At 49.1% G+C, this 17,722-nt stretch overlaps 2 long non-coding RNA genes across 2 annotated transcripts in view; both read right to left on the reverse strand.

Moving 5' to 3' along the window:
- The window catches only part of LOC137858446 (uncharacterized), a 97,792-nt gene continuing 80,070 nt past the window's right edge, over positions 1 to 17,722 (reverse strand). Inside the window, exons 3-4 of the long non-coding RNA XR_011097734.1 lie at positions 2,758 to 4,847; positions 1 to 594 (exon numbers count right to left, since the gene is read on the reverse strand). This is a non-coding gene — a long non-coding RNA (uncharacterized lncRNA). The remainder of the gene's footprint in view (positions 595 to 2,757; positions 4,848 to 17,722) is intronic.
- LOC137858445 (uncharacterized) lies at positions 6,939 to 13,486 on the reverse strand. Its single transcript, XR_011097733.1, has 3 exons — positions 13,254 to 13,486; positions 8,953 to 9,073; positions 6,939 to 8,836 (listed from the first exon to the last, which is right to left on the reverse strand). It is a non-coding gene; the product is annotated as an uncharacterized lncRNA (long non-coding RNA).

A 17,722-nucleotide genomic window follows, 5' to 3' on the forward strand; every position in this document is an offset into this window, starting at 1 on the left:
TTTTGACTGCAGGGAAATGTCTGGGGGCCTTACACTGTATGCTGTGACTTGGAGAGACAGATTCGGTTCTCAGTTGTTTCTAATGTCCTGCAATGCATAAATAGGATAAAGACACAAAATCATTGAAAACCTACAGCTTAGCTACTCTTTGAGGCAGGGGGAAGCATTGAAAGGAAGGGGAAGGTGTTCAGAAGTAGAACAGAGAGAACCTAGCACATTTCTCCTCTTGATGTGAGCCCCCAGGACACTGCTAAAGGCCGTTCCTGAAAAGCCTGGTCCTGTCGACGAAACGTATCTGCAAGCACCAGGGACCAGCGGTGGTTAGAGCTGAAAGGTAAACCTGCTTAAGAAGATGCATGCCCTTTATGGAGAGCAGAATATTTGCGGCTTGAAGTCAAATTCAGCAAATAACGCAGGGAACGTTTTCAAAAGCTCAAACATTATTTTTTTCCCCCCTCTCCATCTCAAAGGGGGATTCATCTGTTGGTTTTCAAAGCAAAGAGCAGTGCGTGTGAAGCCTAAAGCTGAATTCTTCGCTTCATCCCTACGTTGCTTTTTTCTTGTCCTGTCTTGACTTTGCTGTTGATTGGGATGCTTGAAAAAATAAAATAAAAATGATAATAAAACAACAACAAAACAAAGCAGCCCACAAGGAGACATTTTCTCCTCCCAGTCCTCAACATCCGTCACTAGCAGAGGTTTGCTCAGATCTGGCGGGGGTAGGGTGGGAGTGGGGCTGTTTTTCTGTTCCTCCTTGAAACTTCCCCTTCAGGCAGTTCCACATTAATGGTGGAAATGTCAAAGTCCCCAAGAGTTATGTCTTTACTGATTGAAAAGGGGTGGAGCAGTTAGAGTTTAGGAACAACCACGATTAAATAGATGAGAGTAGACTAAGCCAGCTGCCTTGAACAACCATGATGGAAGAGCCTGGTTGCCTTGAACTGTCACCTGGGGCTCTGGTGGCACCCCGGGTGTCCTGTGGGGCTGACGGAGAGGACAAACTGGTCCCACGTGGGGCTGGTCCCATGCTGGTGCCCACCCAGGCCCTTTCCCCTTGACTTCTGCCCTTGCCTGGGGGAGCTGGCATAGGGCAGTCACTGATGCGGGGCTGTGAAGGATGAACATGGACAACATGCCCACGGATAACGTCCCTTTAATTACTATTAATTACTTAATTGTGCTCTCCATGGCTCTGCTTGAGACAACCACATTAATTGCTCACGAACAAGCTCTGGACACTTACAGGCTGTGACAGAGTCAGCAGATCGTTTAAATCCCAGCCCTGCAGGTTTGACCTCAAGGCTCTCCCTTGTTGCCCACCTCCTGACCATGAAGCAATGCAGCTTCTGGTGAACTGCTCAAGGTTTCTGTGTTGGTTTTCCAGACAATTTTCAGGTTGACCTGGTGCCCCAAGGTCTTGCTTTGGGGTGCTGTGACCGTATTCATTAAGCTTCACTTCCCCAGGTAGAGGAGGATTTGTTCAGCTGGTGACTACGTGTGGAGGGAAAGATGAGGGCTCTGCCACCTCCTATCAAGGCTTGGGAAATCACTCACAGCAGCTGCAGGGTGGAATAGGGCAGTCCCACAGTGCTGTCCCTCCTCTCAGCCCCCCTGAGATCAGGTCTGGAGGACCACCCAAGCCAGGAGACACAGCTCAGCTCTGCCCTGTTCAGGCTGCCTTTCAGCCAACCTCGTACCAAGCTTAGCATCTTTGGGGGAAAATAGAGAGCTCTAACTGCAGACGAATTAAAAATATATCAATACACAAAACATAACACGCACAGAATCTCAAATCAACACTGGCTCCAGGCAACAAAATCAATCACATGCACATTTTCCATGCCACGCTGGCTGCGAGACATGTTCCTAGTGCAGGGTGCGAGCCGCTGAAAAAAAATAAGAACTTACATTTGTATGGATGAAACCAAGAAAACCTAAGGTTGCGACATCAAGAATCATCACATCAGCCAAAAATACATGAAAGCCACATGGCAGCCATTCCCAAGATGAGAAAGGAGGAAGATTCATAGACAGTATCAGAGGTGCTTCATTCCTTTTTCAAGGGTTGTTGCATCAGCATCCAAAACAGGGGTGTGTTTGAATCAGTCCTATGATTCTCCTATCCCAATAAATTATTATTATTATACTCTATTAAAAGAAAACAAAGGCAGAAACACCTGACAGTCTGGGAAACCTGACAGTTTCTGACCAGCCCTCCTCTCAAGCTCCTCTCTCTTATCACCAGCTCTGGCTCCACACATGGGCAGGAGGGATTTGGGGATCAGTGTGCACATGTGTGAGTGTGTGTGTGTGTGTATCACATGCCTTGCACAGCTGGACTGCGGGCACAACTCCCTATAGATGGTGTTCTCCTAATATTGGCTCAAATGTCCCCAATTATAAGCCAACAAGACTCCTTCCTAAGGAAAAAAATAAGGAGTTGGGGAAGGGAGGGGCTCCCTCAGCTCCAAAAGCATATCAGGCAGTAATTAATCACTTAGGGGTATGTGCTGATATGTAATTACATGCAGCAAAAGATCTGGCAATGCTGTTTGCTATCAATTATCTCTGCATATCCGTCACGTAGACGGGGTCATCTCATAACCTGTAAGAAACTTCAAATCCTAATGCTTAAGGTAATCTGAATCTAAACGTCAGGTAAAACCTAAATCTTCAGATTTAACTTCCAGTGTTTCAAGTGTCTCATGCCCAATTCCTGTTTTAAAGACCTCCAGCAAGATCCTCTCCTGTAATTACCTGAAGCTGTGGAGGATTCACGGAGCAAAGACTTTCCAGAACCGGTACAACACAGTGCCTTTGAGGGCAGTCACCGTGGATTAGGCCGTCTGGCTGGATAACACGGGAGATTTTAACCCTCACTGGGAGGTTAATTGTGCTTGCTGGAGTTGGTGCAGTGCCTTTAACAGTCATTTATGCAGAAGTTTCATTCAAATACATGAGAAAGGCTAGGGAAGTCACAGGGAGAAAATAGAGGAAGGCCGCAGTGACCGAACCCCAGAGGGCTGGGGTTTTCCACCCACAGTGCAACAAAAACCCAGCTCTCCTGGTCCCTATTCTTGCTTTCAAATGCATAAACACACCCCAAGACTGTCTGCAATAAGTGGCTGTATTTGTATGTGTATGTCCTGAGGGTGGGATGTAGAACCACGCAATGCCAAAAGAGCAAAGTTACTGCTGCAGGGTCAAACACCACAGCGGCAGGTCACAAGTTCTCCTTTCTGAAGGAAAAAAGCAGTCCAAGACCTCAGATGCCCTCAAACAAAACTGAGGGGAAGAGGCTGGTTGGGAACCCCTGTTAGAAGAGGGTCTGGTAAAGCCTATCTTGGCCAACCTACAGAATATTTTTGTTTGTTTGTTTGTTTGTTTTTTGGCACAGAGGACACCAAGTGGAGAGTGAGCACCCATTTAATGCCCATGCTGTCTCCCTCTCTAAGTCACAGCCCAGCAATGTGTGGCTGTCTGTGGCAGGCTGTGACGATGCAGGAGGGTTGTAATTGTTTTAATCAGCTGCTATTTCAGCTCCTTCTGCCCTGAACTGTGCAATGACAAAGACAAAACGCGATACACTAAAAGCCTTGTGCCTCCAGCACAGAAGTGCCCATCAGCTTAATTTATCTCAGTTGTTGCAAGAGTTGCAGTGTGGTGTTGGGAAATAGCGGGCACTCTTCCACCTTGCTAGGTCTCCACTTGCAGAACTTAATTAAACCTTCAGCGACCATTTTACTGTCTCATCTGCCTCTTTCCTGGGGAAGACTTAACCCCATCGAGGCACAGCTCCCAGCGACGATGCAAAGAGATGAGCTTCCCTCCCCATGCCAGCCCATCAGCTGGGCCTCTGATGTGACTTCTCCCATTGCCAGCACAGACTGGGATCACTGGAAGGAAGGGGAAGAAAGGACGGAGGGGCTGATTCATCCCTGGCCCAGCGTCAGCCCAGCCCTTGTTGTTTTTCTGTGGGGAACGTGTCACAACTGGTCAGTGAGGCCTAGGGGAGCCATGGCCCCCGCTGGCTCCCTGGCCTGGTGTCAGGCTGAGGGTTGGGCCTGGTGATCGTAAGGCTTTTCAACCTAAATGATTTTATGGTTGTATGAATTAGGGGCTCAGCCCAGGGGTAGCTAGTGGCACCCCAGCACCTCCAGGGGAGGAGAGAAGATGGCTGGATGGACAGCTTCCCCACCGTGTGGCCTTGATCCTGAAGGATCTGGGTCTGCCCAGCCTCCCGGGCAGATTTTTGAGCTTTTTTCCTCTGAGCCAGTCTCTGCTCCTTAGAAAGACATCCCAACTTCCCTAGACTCCTGCCAGCTTGACCCCTGCCAGCTACCGCAGCTGTAGGATAACTTTGTGCCTGCCCCACACCGCTTCTCCCTCAGGCTCTCATCAAGTTTTATTGATAATTTGCAGCGTGTTTCTATGGCAGGCCATGAACATGATCAGAGCCACCATCAGCAGGTTACAGACAGTGTAGGGCTGGGTTGCAGTGTCAACTAATGTGGCTGAGGGACACACTGATCTCTTCTGGAGGGGCTCTGGGAAGGAGAAAGCCCTTCCTGAGCCTGCAGCCCTCCCCTGAGGAATGCGAGCTATGCGGGGACCGGAGGTCACTGCAATCAGGTGCAGCAAAGGGTGGCTGTAAAAGGGAAAGATAAAGCCAATAAATCAGGCTGTGGGAAGAGGAGGAGGGCACAAGTGCACAGAGCTGCTGGAGGATGGTGCAACACAGCCCTCCCAGGCAGCGGGAGGTGGCACGGGAGCACTAACCTGGGCTACAGAGCAGCCTGGGGCTGGGGGGATACACGGCACAGGCAGTAGGATCATAGGGACAGCATCTACAGAGAGAGAGAACAGAACAGGAAAAAAAAAATGAATAGAATAGAATAGGGAAAAAAAAAGAAGCAGTGGAATAAGTACTTATAGAAGAAGTCCTCAAATTTTTGTTTTGCTCATTATTTTATTTTATTTTATATTTTATTTTATTTTATTCCAACAATAGGAGGAGTTGGTTGGTTGTATTCACTGGTGAAGGAGAAGACACAAAACTCTCCTAAATATAAAAACTATTTTAAAATCTGCATATATATTTTTTTTCTGTTTAGACAGGAAACCTCCCCCAGGCTTGAATCTCCATTGTGCAAACATTCACTCCTGCAGCTCCAGTTCCCTATTTGAGACTACAAAACAGCGGCTTAGGGGTGATGGATGGACATCTTGGCAACTCATCTGGTCAGATCAACCTGCTCTCCCCCCTTCTTGAGCCCTCCAGGTGAAAACATGAGTTCAGACACGTTTTTTTGGGGACAGAAAAGCAGTCAGGCAGCTATGCTTGCCCACCCAGAGTGCAGAATAGGCCCTTGGTGAAAAGAAATACACGTTGGTCCTCATCCATTCTGGGTAAGCAGGCAGAGCTATAATAAGCCCACACCAGATGCTGTGGGTCTCATCCCACCTGGTCTGGTCAGAGCCGATGCACCCTGGAAGAGATGCTGCCGACACGATTCCAATTTCCCCAGCAAAATACCGAGAACCCAGCTCCAGTGCAAACTGAGAAACAAAATGTTAGCTCGCCCAACTGTGGAGAAACAGATGGAAAACACAGCCCTAGGTGCCTCCAAAAATAAAGGCTGAAATGTGTAGTCTCGTGGCTTTTAGCTCAGTTTCTTAAGATGCAAGGCTCATGTAGTGGGGTTTAAAGTAAAAGTGTATGAGAGGGCAATCCCAGCCAATCCACCATCCCAGTTCTGAGAAACTTTTGAACCCTTTGGCCAATCTCCCCTAGCTTTGGCAGAGGAGTTGAAGTCTCGCTGACACGAAGCGCCTACAAGCTCTGCGAAAATAGGTGACTCGCCTGAGAAGAAAGAAAGACACTATAAATATCCCGAGTGAGGGAAGAATTCATCGCTCACTCAGCTCTTGATATGCATCAGAGAAAGCTGTTATGAAAACCCCTGCCACAAAGAGAGGCCCAAACATGAATCATTCCCAATGAGATATCAAAAATTCTAACCACGGTGGTGAAATCCATGAGGACCCAAACAAACTTTGTGCCTCAGCTCTCAGGACCATGTATCCCCTGCCTTTGGCTGGGCAGGGGGCATCCTGTCCCTTTTGGAAACATCTCCTGGGGGCAGAGGGAAAAATCTCTTTCTGTTTGGAAAGCGATAACATCTCCCTCTCCCTTTGTAGATGCTGACCATACTCACAAGGGCTTCTACTTCTAAAAGACTGAAGAGTAGCAGCTACTTAAGTCTATCTGCTTTCCTCAGCCTCAAGGGAAATGGCTTTAGGATGTGTAAAATGGAAGAGAGGAATCAGCATCACAAGCCTGCAGGGACTTTCCAGCCTCCTCCCTCCCTCCATGGGCTCCCACTGTGCCTTGTTTTCTTTTTTCCCCCTAGGCTGGACTCAAGCAGTCAGGGGCCGGATGGGTAAGGATAACAACTTCAAGTCCCAGCTGGGCCAGTGGCTACAGGGACAGCTGTTACTGCACCCTGCCCAAAGCCCGTTCCCAAATCTGAGCCTTTTTGAAAAACAAAACACCCTGAGTAGCCCAAATGAACATCCTACACCACTTTTCAGTGAATACGGTGAAATTAAACGAGGTGTGCCGGGGAGAATTGGCATGTAATGGCCAGGAGACAAGGGACAGCTAAAAGTTACAAAATCAAAGCTCTGGGGGTGAAACTATCTGCCAGTTTCTCACTGTCCAGGATCCGGAGGGGCTGGATGCTGAATCCTGAGATAAAGCAGATGCCTAGCATAACCTAAATACCTGAGATAACCCCCAGTGTGGGGTACGGCACACGTCCATCCCTCACTGAATTGGAGCCAACATACGGCAAGGTGACCAGGTCTGAAGCTGTGGCTCTGACTGGTGCTGGAGGGCTCTGCTGAAGCAGCCAGGTCCCACCTGAAGGCACTCACAGCAAGCTTTTGGTGTGCAGAGGTGAAACGGGCTCGGAGCAGCACAGCACGTGGGCAAGGGTGCCATGAGGAAGCATGGGCAGTGACAACGTTGACAGGAGTGTAGCGGGCCACCAGTGCTGTGTACAGCTGAGGGGAAGTGTCCAGAGCTCTACAAATCCTCCATGGTCTATGATCAGGAGTGTGACACAGTAAATCTGTTGGGTCCTGCTTTTTAAAAGCTGTGGGGTGTGGAAGGGGGAGGATCCTTATGAATTTGTTCCACCTGCTGAGTTCACATCTTTGCAAGAAAAATCTTAGCGGCTTATTTTTCAGTCTCTCCCCACCGTGCCTCAAGCAATGATGCCAGGTCTTTTACTCTAGGTAGAAGTGTTATTGAGGGCTTTTCTGAGTCTTATCTGGTTTGTGACTCCTCCTTATTCTGTTATCTCTTCTCTCATTTCTCCAAGCCCCCATGAGTGCTGTAGTCAAGTCATCTTTAAAGTATGAGCCCTCATCCACCAAAAGGTCAAACTGTACCCCAGCATAATCTTGGTAGCTAATGGCTGAAGCCAAAGCAGAAGCCGAACTTCCCTCCCCAGAAATTCCTGAGGGTGGGGAGCCCTGGGAAAGGAGGGCAGTGCTGCTAACATGACAGAGAAAAGGGGAGATGGATGGATGGGGAGGGGGAAAGGATCAGAAGAGTATTTGCTTAGTGTGCTCTTTGCTGTCTCTGAGAGGCATTTCTCACAACAAGGGGATCACATCACCCTGCAGACACCCACAGCAGAGCTTGGGAGCCTAAGCCAGCTCTGTCTCCATGATCACACTTCCCAAAAGCAATAGCTTCCAGTGCTGGAAGATTAAATCAGGCTTTCCTCCTAAATCAGCTTGATGACATTTGGTTTTAAGCAGTTCCCAGGCTGGCATTTGCGAGGCAATTTTAGAGGTATTTTCAAATTTCATCCCACACCGTTCTTCAGATGGAGTACTCAGATGGTGGAGTCCCCAGAGCGGGGCTCTGAAACCTTCGTGAGATGCCAGCAGCCCTGCTCCACCAAGAAGGTTCAGCTGTACAGGGGTGTTGTGCTCTGGCACCCTGCATGACAAGCACATGGGCTTGGTGCTTTGAGACACTCTTGCCTTGCTAGCAACAGGCCACAGCACCTAATTTTCTCTTAGATTAAGTCATTCTTCCCAAATTTCCTTCTTTTGTATAGGGATTCCCTCTGCTTCCTGCTACAGGTCTCATGGTTTCTGAACTATAAGCACTTGGAAGTATTTGCACTCTCAGTGAGATCAGTTCATCTGTTTGGCTATTTTTATTCTTCCTGCAATAGCACCTTGAAAATCAGTTTTCCAGAATAACCTCTGAAGGTCAGGAAGGGAAAAAATCATCTCAGATACAGTCAAATGGATTGAAGGCAATTTCCTGCATAACTGTACCCTGCTATATCGTGCTGGAGCCTTTAGAAGCTTCAGTTAGAAGGAAATTCAGATCAGAAGCTTGCTCTTTAAACAGTGCCTTCAGCATCAAACCAGATGTTCACACCGGGTGCGGGTGCCAATCCATTGTGGGAATTGTGGGGTAGGGCAGTCCATTGTGAACACCCCCAAAAATTGCTCTTGCTGTCTGCGCACCCAGGTCTGGAGCCTAGAAACATGGAAAGATCAAGTCTCTGAATAAATAAATAAATAAAATTGTTTGGAGAAAGGTAATCAAAATATTTCCAGGCTCATCTCATTCTTTTTATTTGTATTTTGATTTGGCTGGCTGCAGGATCGGGTTCCCTCTTGCTTCTTCTTGAAGATACAAGACCACGATGTAGCCATTGCAGCCTTGCCCAGTGTCATGTTGTAGACCTGGAACTTCTTTTGTCCACAGCTGCTCTGCACGCAGGTACATGCACACACTGGCCTGGAAAGCATAGGCAGTGCAGTTTAGGAAATACTGCCTCCAGTCAGTAACTGCCTCCTCTGACAAAGCTGTGCAAAGAGACTAAACTTTGCCAGCTTCTCTTCCCTGGCTCCTACCTTGTACCCAGTGCTGGCACAAGCTGATACTCATCTGGTCCCAGCAAGCCCCGGTGCCTCAGCTGTGTCAGCCATCCTCCAGCTCACACTTCACAGGGGTGCCACAAGGATGGGTCTACACCTGGTGGTTAATTATACAGTATGCAAGTCCAAACTAGAGCATCTTTCTGAATTACCTACGTGAATACTGGCAGTGTGAAAGTGTGTTGAGCCAAAATACAAAAAGGCTTTCTCTTCACTACATTAAATAAAACAAAACAAAAAGATCAAACCCGCACGTTTATTCCTGAATGAGAGCATTCCCTTTAATCTAGTCTAGAACATCTGGATCAGTTGCTGTGCAGGTCAGACACAGAAGAAACGAGCAGAAAACATAGGTAGAGCTTCTTTGGACCACAACAGTGTTTTCAGAGCATAGTAGATGTTACAAATTATCTGAAGATCATTTGAGGGACATATCTGAAGGTCTGAGTCTGCTGTAAACACCCCAATCTTTCAAAAAGTTGTTTTTCCCCATAGTTGGTAGTTCTCAGGCCTTTGGAAAGTGGCGTGATCTAAAGCTTCTGTATACCACCACAAGGTTTAACAAGTAATCTTCTGTCCCCAGAATCCAAGCCTTGAAGTGTGTGAACACGCTGGGGCTGGTGGTTTGGATGGAGCTCCTACTGCTCTCTGACTCCATCACAGTTACGCGAGGTGGTAGCACTTGAAGCACAGAGTAAACTGTGGGTAAGCAAGGTTCCCTGATCACCATTCATGGAAGCAGAGAGGGCTTCCACCTACTCAAAGCAGTCTGAGCAATGGGTTTGGTTCCCAGACTATTGGCAGAAGAGGGAAATAAAATGGGAATTATTTGGCTTCACATCCTCTACTGCTGGCTGGGTGCCTCCACACATTACCTGCTTATCCCTAATGCTTCCCCAGTGAACGTAACCTGTTTTCCCTGGTTTGTCAGCATCACTGATGCTGCCAGGGATGGTTGCATGTTCTGCTCCACTGGCAGCCTTTTCTTGACTCATCTTCTCATCTCCCAGTGAAGAACTGCTCCCTTGCCAATGATAGCATCGACTTTGAGGGTATGAATGTCTCCTCTGACTCCCCATCCTCACACACATGACACATCAGAGTCAGGTCTGAACTTGTACCGGCTTCAGTTTTGCTTCTGAAAGCGAAGCGAGTGGCTGTCATCATCTCCCTCTGCTTCTCACACCATGTGGGGACTTCACACACTGTGGCACAATTCCTCCGGTGCTGCAAGAGGGGCTGGGAGCCAGCTGGGCCCCAGGCGTGACTGGGGAGAGGGGACGAGCTTAAGCACTTCCCTTTGGCCCTGACAAATCCGCATTTTTAAAGTTGTGATTCCTGAAGAAGTAGTCAGTCAGGCTCAGGCATATGAGGCCATGACTTTCTGAGATGCAGTGGAGGCTTTGGAACAGAGCCAAAACCACCTTGCGTGTTGTTTGTTGCCGCTTAATGGTGTGTCCTCAACAAACACCCTCCTGGCCCTCCTCCCAGAGGCCCGACCAGCTGCCCAAGGGCCTTTTCCCTCCAGCTGTCCCCACTAGGGCCTTACAATGAAGATCCCCCTTCCACCAGGCCCATACATCCCTCTGGGGCTGCTGCAAGGGGCTCTGGAGCCAGGCTGTGGCCTGGTTTTGGGCCCTCGCACACGGACACAGGCGCGTGCGCTGCCACGTCCCCCGTTGTCATGCCGCATGGCAAACCAAACAAGATGCCTGGCCACGGTCCTGCTAATCCTTCCCTGGCCTCTTCCCTATCAACACGTCACCTAAACCATTACACAGTCCTGCTGTTGACTTTGCTGGCCTTTGATCATTTATTCACCGGCTGGACAGCTTCTCTCCGTTATGAATTACAGGCCTCTAATTGGATTGAGAGCCAAGCCTGCACCTTCCCCTGTAATTTAGCTTTAATTAATGATCATTTATTATTAACTGTAATCGGCTGGGCTTAGTCTTAATGTCAGCTGGTTATTATCCGGAGACCAGCATGGATTGTTTTCATCTCCTTTATTACCCATTTCAATAATTTCCCCCTCCTGTGTTGACAGATGCACACAAAATGCGTACGTCAGCATAAACAACCACTGTTAAGGAACAACGGGTCCTTCAAAGCAGCTGAAGCCAAAGAAAATTCCCCCTGTGTCTCCAGGTCAGCACCCTAGCCAGAGTGGACAAACCAAAACGCCCCAATATTTCTACAGGAGCTGCAGTTTACATTTTTGTTGATGCACAAAATCTGTAATTTAGTGGATAACAGCAAGTAGTATTTTGAAAGAATTGGGGCATTTTCATATTCTTTTATATTTTCCATTTTCTCACTTCTGGCTTTAAGAAAAAAAGAATTGGAAAATAAATCTTTCCTTCCTCTTCCCTTTTATCACATTTCTACCCCAAAATAGCTGCAGTGAAAGTTATCACAAAACAAACCCAACAAAACAGCAATCTGAGTACTCAGGAGAGGGCTTCAGAGCCGGCTTAAAAATAGAGAGCTGGAAAAGAAAGAAAAATGCTTTGCCTGTAGCCTGTGTCCATTCTGCAAAACCACTCCACAAGGTCTACTGAGAGTCCTCCAGTAAAGCCAGAGGCTTCAAAACCGATACAAGCACATGCCAGGGTATTTTTTTTCTGTCCCTCTTTGAACGTCCCTGCAAGCTGAGCATGTTGAAAGCAACAGTGGCAAAGGCAAGAGGAAGCAGTGAGACACAGTAAGGTCCCTTTCTCCCTTGTCTGGGGTTGAAGACCTCTTTGAGAAAGATCAGGAACCGGTCAGAGGAACAGAAACATCCCCGAGGATAAACACTTAAAAATGTTCAGTGCCAGAAGGATTTGAAATCCCACCTTGCTCCCAGTGATGTACTCCTTGCCTCGGGGGTGCAGGGGAATGCTGAATCCTCCTAACACCTTGCAAGCCAAATGCAATGCAACATTCGTCTTCACACATTCAATATGCAGATCTAGCACTTGGGCCAGAACAGACGGACATCAGAACCAACCTGCTTCTATTTCAGCCACTTCCCACTTAAATCCACTCCAAGTCAATAAATCCACGTGATTTCTGACACCGAAGAGATCTGAACACCCTGCAAGCTCTGATCTCGAGGGCACAGGAGCATGCTGACACAGACACTGGGATGGGATGAACACTGGGATGGTTGGGGCTGGAAGAAAGCCAATGCTGCCCCAAAATGCTTTGTTAAACATATCCTCTCTGCAAGCCTGCTTTTTTTACCTGTCCACAGACCACTGAGAAGCTCTGCAGAGGAGACACAGACCTCTTCTGAAGGGATGTGGTTATACAACAGCAGCATGACCTGCATGGATTGGTATTTCTTTGTTGTCTTTCCCAGACCCTAGGAATGCGATCCCACAAACTCCCTGAGTCCAGAGACATGCAATAGCAAGCTTGCACACGGAGGATCGCCCTGGCACCCAGCGTGGCTCAGATCCACATCCCACCATGGGGCAGGTCTTCCTCAGGACCACAGGGAACGCAGCAGCAGGAATTATTCATGCTTTGGCTCCAGACCAAGGCTGCAACCCATGCAGACAAGCGCTGTACATATGGCTGCTGGCTGTGACCACAGGACAGCGAGGCGTCCTGCACAGGGAGCCCCAGAAATGTTCGCCTAAATTAAATGCGAAGCTTCCCAGTTAAATTGCTTTAAGTCTCTTTGTGGTTAGGCTTAAGGAGGATTAATGCAGCTGTGATTCAAAGTGAGGTAAGCTAGATCAAACAGGCACCGGTATCTCTGGGTGAGAGCAAGCAGGCACGGGTAGAAGTCACAAACTACAGAACGAACTGCAAGCACGTCACAATGACAGGGAGCTTCCCAGGCACACACTGCCACTCACAGAAAAACAGACAGCAGGCAGAAATTTCAAGTGACAGTGGCAAATTATCTCATCCTGACCACAGCGTGAGGGCTGCCCTGGTACAATGAGCCTGAGCTGAGTGCATCGCCCATCCAGGGACTCTTCCCCCAGAGATAAAATTAAAGTGGGTTTAATTACTCTAACTGAGAAGTCAGTTCAGACCAGCTTTCCTGATGGTGCCTGCCTAGAGCAGCCCTTGAGGAACTTAAAAAAAAACAAAACAGAAGCTGTTTTAAGTTGTGTACCAGCTCCCTGAGGCTTGACAAAATTAGGGTAAACATGTCAACAAAACACTTGAAAAGATGTTTTCCTAACTTGCTCTCTACCCAGACCCAGCAGCTTTCAATGCAGCCAACTAATTTCCAAGCCCTCAAGGTTGGAAAATCCTACCCAGGGAAGAAATACCTGGTATCTGAAGAGCCCGAGGAGTGCGATGAGGAAGGAGAAAGTCCCTGCATGCCCACATCCTCAGCCAGTGGCTCTCTGCAGCCCCTCACAGAGGAGCCAGGCAGCTGGTCCTCATCAAGCAAGCAGAGTGAGGAGATGCCCAGGTCCTGCTGCCCACAGCTGTTAGCACCCCCAAGGAGGAGAGGTGTGACCGAAATATATCCGTGCTCCAAAGCTGAGCTAGTGAAGAGCATTGAGGTGCACAGCAGGGGATGCCCAGGGGACCGTGCTATTTAATGTGCTGTGACCAGCACGCCGTCACGCAGCCCTGCTGATGGCTGGCCACTCGCATCCAGCAAGCTGTCACCCACTGCAGCCATGAGGGCCACTTGTGTTCCTGGACAAAGAGCCAACTGGGGCCATGCCAATTTATTCTGGGAGGTCTTGGAGGCTTTAGTATGGATTTGCTTCACTGCAGGCGGCGTGCACACCTGGCCGATGCAGGGGCAAGGTTTGGAAAGGAGCAGCATGGTGATAAGGAAGGCTTTCAGAAATATTTTCTAGCCCTCACTAATGAAGCAAGGCTAATGTCTCTGTGAAATTTCACTACACCTGGAAAGAAAAATCAAGTGCAAGCTAGAATCACAGAACATCTCGGGTTGGAAGGGACCTTAAAGATCACCCTCTCTCCTCTGCTACCTCCCCCAAATTCCTCCAGAGTAGGAGCTGTCACTGCCATGATCTGTGGCTTCCCCAGGTATAAACTGAATTAGATTTCAGGCATCTTTAAGCCAGAATCCGAAAATAAGCTCTGCATGGCCTCATGCATGACCCAGAAACAAACAGCAATGCAGGGTTCAGATCACAGCTTTTAAACCCTGGCTTTCCTCCTGCCATCAGCCCTTGTCACCAGCTGATAACCAGAACCAAAGGGCTGCCATGGCACTGCTTAACAATGCCCTGGACTGATACCCATGTCCTGCACGACACAGATGGCCAGGATGGATGTGAGAATCATCTTAGTTTGTTTAAAAGACTCCCAGCTGCCATGGCCAGGTACTCTCCTGGCCTGGCTGGATGTATCCTGGCAGTTCCCTTGCAAAGCCTGGGCTGGAGCTGCAAGCAGGCTTTTGAAATCCTCTTTGCATTGCATGGATGGGGAGGACCCAATCTCTCAGCCCGGGGCCATCGGAGAAGGAAACACCAGCTGAGTGCTGACAGCACGGGGCCCACGCTCTTGTCGCAGGCTTCAAACCCTGCCTGTCAGAAGGCGTGATGGAGCGAAAAGGGGTGATGATGTGGGACCTCTGCGACCTGGGCAAAACGCCACCTGAGGTGGCAGCTTTGTGGGGCAGCCGCATCGCTGGCAAGCAACAGTGGGGAGCTGGAAACATGTCTCAGGGCACTGCCTCGCTGTCTGCAAAACCTTCTTCCCACGCTTCTTGGGAAACAGCATGCCCGAGGTGCGATTTCTCTCATCATCAGCCGGCGCCTGGGGAGGGAGAAGGCGCACGCAGGAGGCGATGCTGTGAGGAGGGCAGGCTGGAGGCTGCCGCAGCGCCTGGCTGCCGGGAAGCGCGGCCGTGCCCCAGCCCCTTGCCAGGACCTGCTGCTCCTGGCAGCGAGACGGCTTGGCGCGTGGCGTGCTGCCCATCGCTGAGCACAGAAACCACCCGGCCGGGCTCCTCCCGCAAGAGCCAGCTGAACTCGTGGCAAAATTTAGCAACAAAAGCGACGGCAAAGCAGGGGATGTCTGTAATGCTGCTACCCACCAGCTGGCCGGTGTGACGGCCCTGTAGCTACCCCTGCCCATAGGAGCAGTGCTTTTGCTTCACACCCTGCATAGCAGGGGTGTAGCAGGGGCTGGTGTGCACTCCGGATAAACCCAGAGCCAAATCCTTCAGGCTGGGGAACAGAAGGGCCGGGGGCATCCACCTGTGAGGCAGTAATTCGTGCTAGCCTCTGTCCTGACTCCATTTGCTAGTTAATTGTTTCTGGCTGCCAGCAAAAGGCCACACCTGGGAGAGCCCCAGAGCAGGCACGGACAGCTTGCAAAACTGGCAGCCTTCTGCAAACAGTGCTTTTCTCTTTCTCATTGCTTCCAGTCCTTCCCAAAGCCTTCCTCAGTGCACTTTCCAAGTGGGGCATAAGGTAGCTGATCTGGATTCTTTCTCCTCAAGTTAACAAAATGTACACCCTCCAAACCCTAAGATTATTTTATACCCACTGTGGTCAGTCTCCATACAATAAGTAGGGCAACAGAGCAAGCAAAGCAACAAATTAAAAAGAAACCCCAGCTATTCTGACACAAAGGGCAACTAGCATGAATAGCTGGCTTTTAAACTTTCCAGATTGCTCCTCTTCTCCGAGGAGAGCGTGCTCCCTCCACCTCCACACTCCTGCCCCGGTGCAGGGAAATATCCTGAAACAGCTTCTTCTGACCACTTTGTTTTGGATTCAGCTCATTGGTATTCTGCAAGAGGAGCTCTCACGTGGAGAGCTATCCTGCCAGGCCTGTTCCAGCTGATTTCCTCATGGAGCTGAAGCCTTTCCTATAAAACCATCAGCTGCGAACCGCTTCCTAAGCCATCAGCCAGCATTCGCCTCCTTTCTTCTTTGCCATTCCCAAAATATCCCCTCCTCACTTTGTTTCCTTTTATTTCCCTTCCTTCACATCTCCATACTGTGGAACACTGTTAACAAGATTTACGGCTAAATAATATCTGAAATTCAGGTAATTTAATAGGCACTTGCTGGTCCGGTTTGAAAAGCAAACAGCTTCTCTCATCACTCCGCTTTCAGCTCAGCTACCTTAATTGCCTGTGACACACCGTGCAGAGGGTAAATATTTGGTCCAGGCTGTGAAGCCTGAAGGCTCCCCTCATGCACCCTGCGTGCAGGGCAGCCGTGATCAGAGGCTCAGCAGCACTGGGGGGATGCCCTCACCCACACCAGGCAGTTGGGCAAAGGGGTTCACCTTGATTCGGGTCACTGCTGAGGACTGACAGAGCAGAGGAGAGGGGAAAAAGGGGAGCAAAGTGGCTCTGCAAGAGGCAGGAATGACAGAGCTCAAGTGATTTAGTTTGAAAGGACGTCTGGAGGCCACAGGTCCAAACCCCTGCTTGAAGCAGGTCCAGCCAGATCCGATTGCTCAGGGCTGTATCCAGCTGAGGTTTGAATATTTTGAGGGATGAACTCAGCTTGTGGGAAGATGCTTCATTTCAGGCAGCATTTTCTCTGCTTTACTTAACTCTACAAAAGCAGAAGAGATGGAGAGCTCGTCTAGGAGAGAAGGCACTATATTAAAACTAAGACATGCTATGCCTCCAGCCAAGAAAGGGCAGAAGATGGGAAAAATGACTTCTCCAAAAGTAATTATGCAGCTTAGTGATTGAATGAAGGAGACAGCTGAGGTAAAATTCATGCTATGGACCCTCCGGCAACAGCACTGCCAAGAAGACCTTGTATGGGGTTTTATGCTAGGCAACGAGCAAGAGAAACTTGAGTTTTATCTACTCCAGTGACCCCACCAAAATGGCCATGCTCGGTCAGCAGCAGGGGAAAATGCCACATTGCAAAGGGCATGAGAAATGTAGTGCCTGGCTTGCAAATAAACAGCCAGTTCCTAAAGCTGGAAGAAGCCTGCAGTCCTTCCCTGCAGCTGGTTTGTGTGCTCTCTGCAGCAGCAATGGGCCTTCCCGTTGCAGACTGTGCCACTGGGAAGTAGGAATTCACAAATAACAGAACAGAAATATTTCATAGAGATGTAGTCCTCCTATTAGTCCTCACAAGGACCATGCTGGTGCCCGTTCTGCTATGCCAAATGCAGCCTGCTTCCCTTCAGTGGCTAGGTAAGGATAACAGTACTGTCCTCGTGCTGTTTGGGCAGTGTCCAGTTTGTCCAGAACACCAGTCAGACACTCTGCCCTGTTTCTACTTGTCTCTAAATCAAAGTAGAGGAGGAATTTGTCAAATTGCCAATTTCTGTGGCTTCTGGAGGATACCCAGTGCCCACCTGCATGCTGCCTCCGGGACTCTTTGTTGGGGTGCCCTGTGCCCCTCCCTCATCCCAGCCAAAGCTCCAGCTCTCCTGGTGCTGGCTGTGCATGCAGCTCCAGCACCAGGTTTGGGTGCAGGAGGACAGATTTGGGGACAGAGAGCAGGACCTTACAGGAGGCGGTATCTGGCTAGTGAACCTGGCACATGCAGGAGAACTTGAGAAAGAAAACCACAAAAGAGCTCATTTGGAGTCAACATGGCCACAAACAGAGCCAATGATGTTGAATTTCCTCCACCTTCAAAACAAAATATTCTGTATTGATGTATAAAACACTTATTTTTCCAGCAACTTCTTTAGAAATTACTGAAAAAAAAAAAATTCTCTAGAAAACCTCTGAGCAAATTTACCGTCTTTTATTCCCTGTAAACTCCATCTGTCTTTGCATCCTTTCCTCCCTATCCATGCACTGTTCACTGTCTATCATCCA

The sequence above is a fragment of the Anas acuta genome, chromosome 6 (genome assembly GCF_963932015.1).
Source record: "Anas acuta chromosome 6, bAnaAcu1.1, whole genome shotgun sequence".
Classification (NCBI taxonomy): domain Eukaryota; kingdom Metazoa; phylum Chordata; class Aves; order Anseriformes; family Anatidae; genus Anas; species Anas acuta.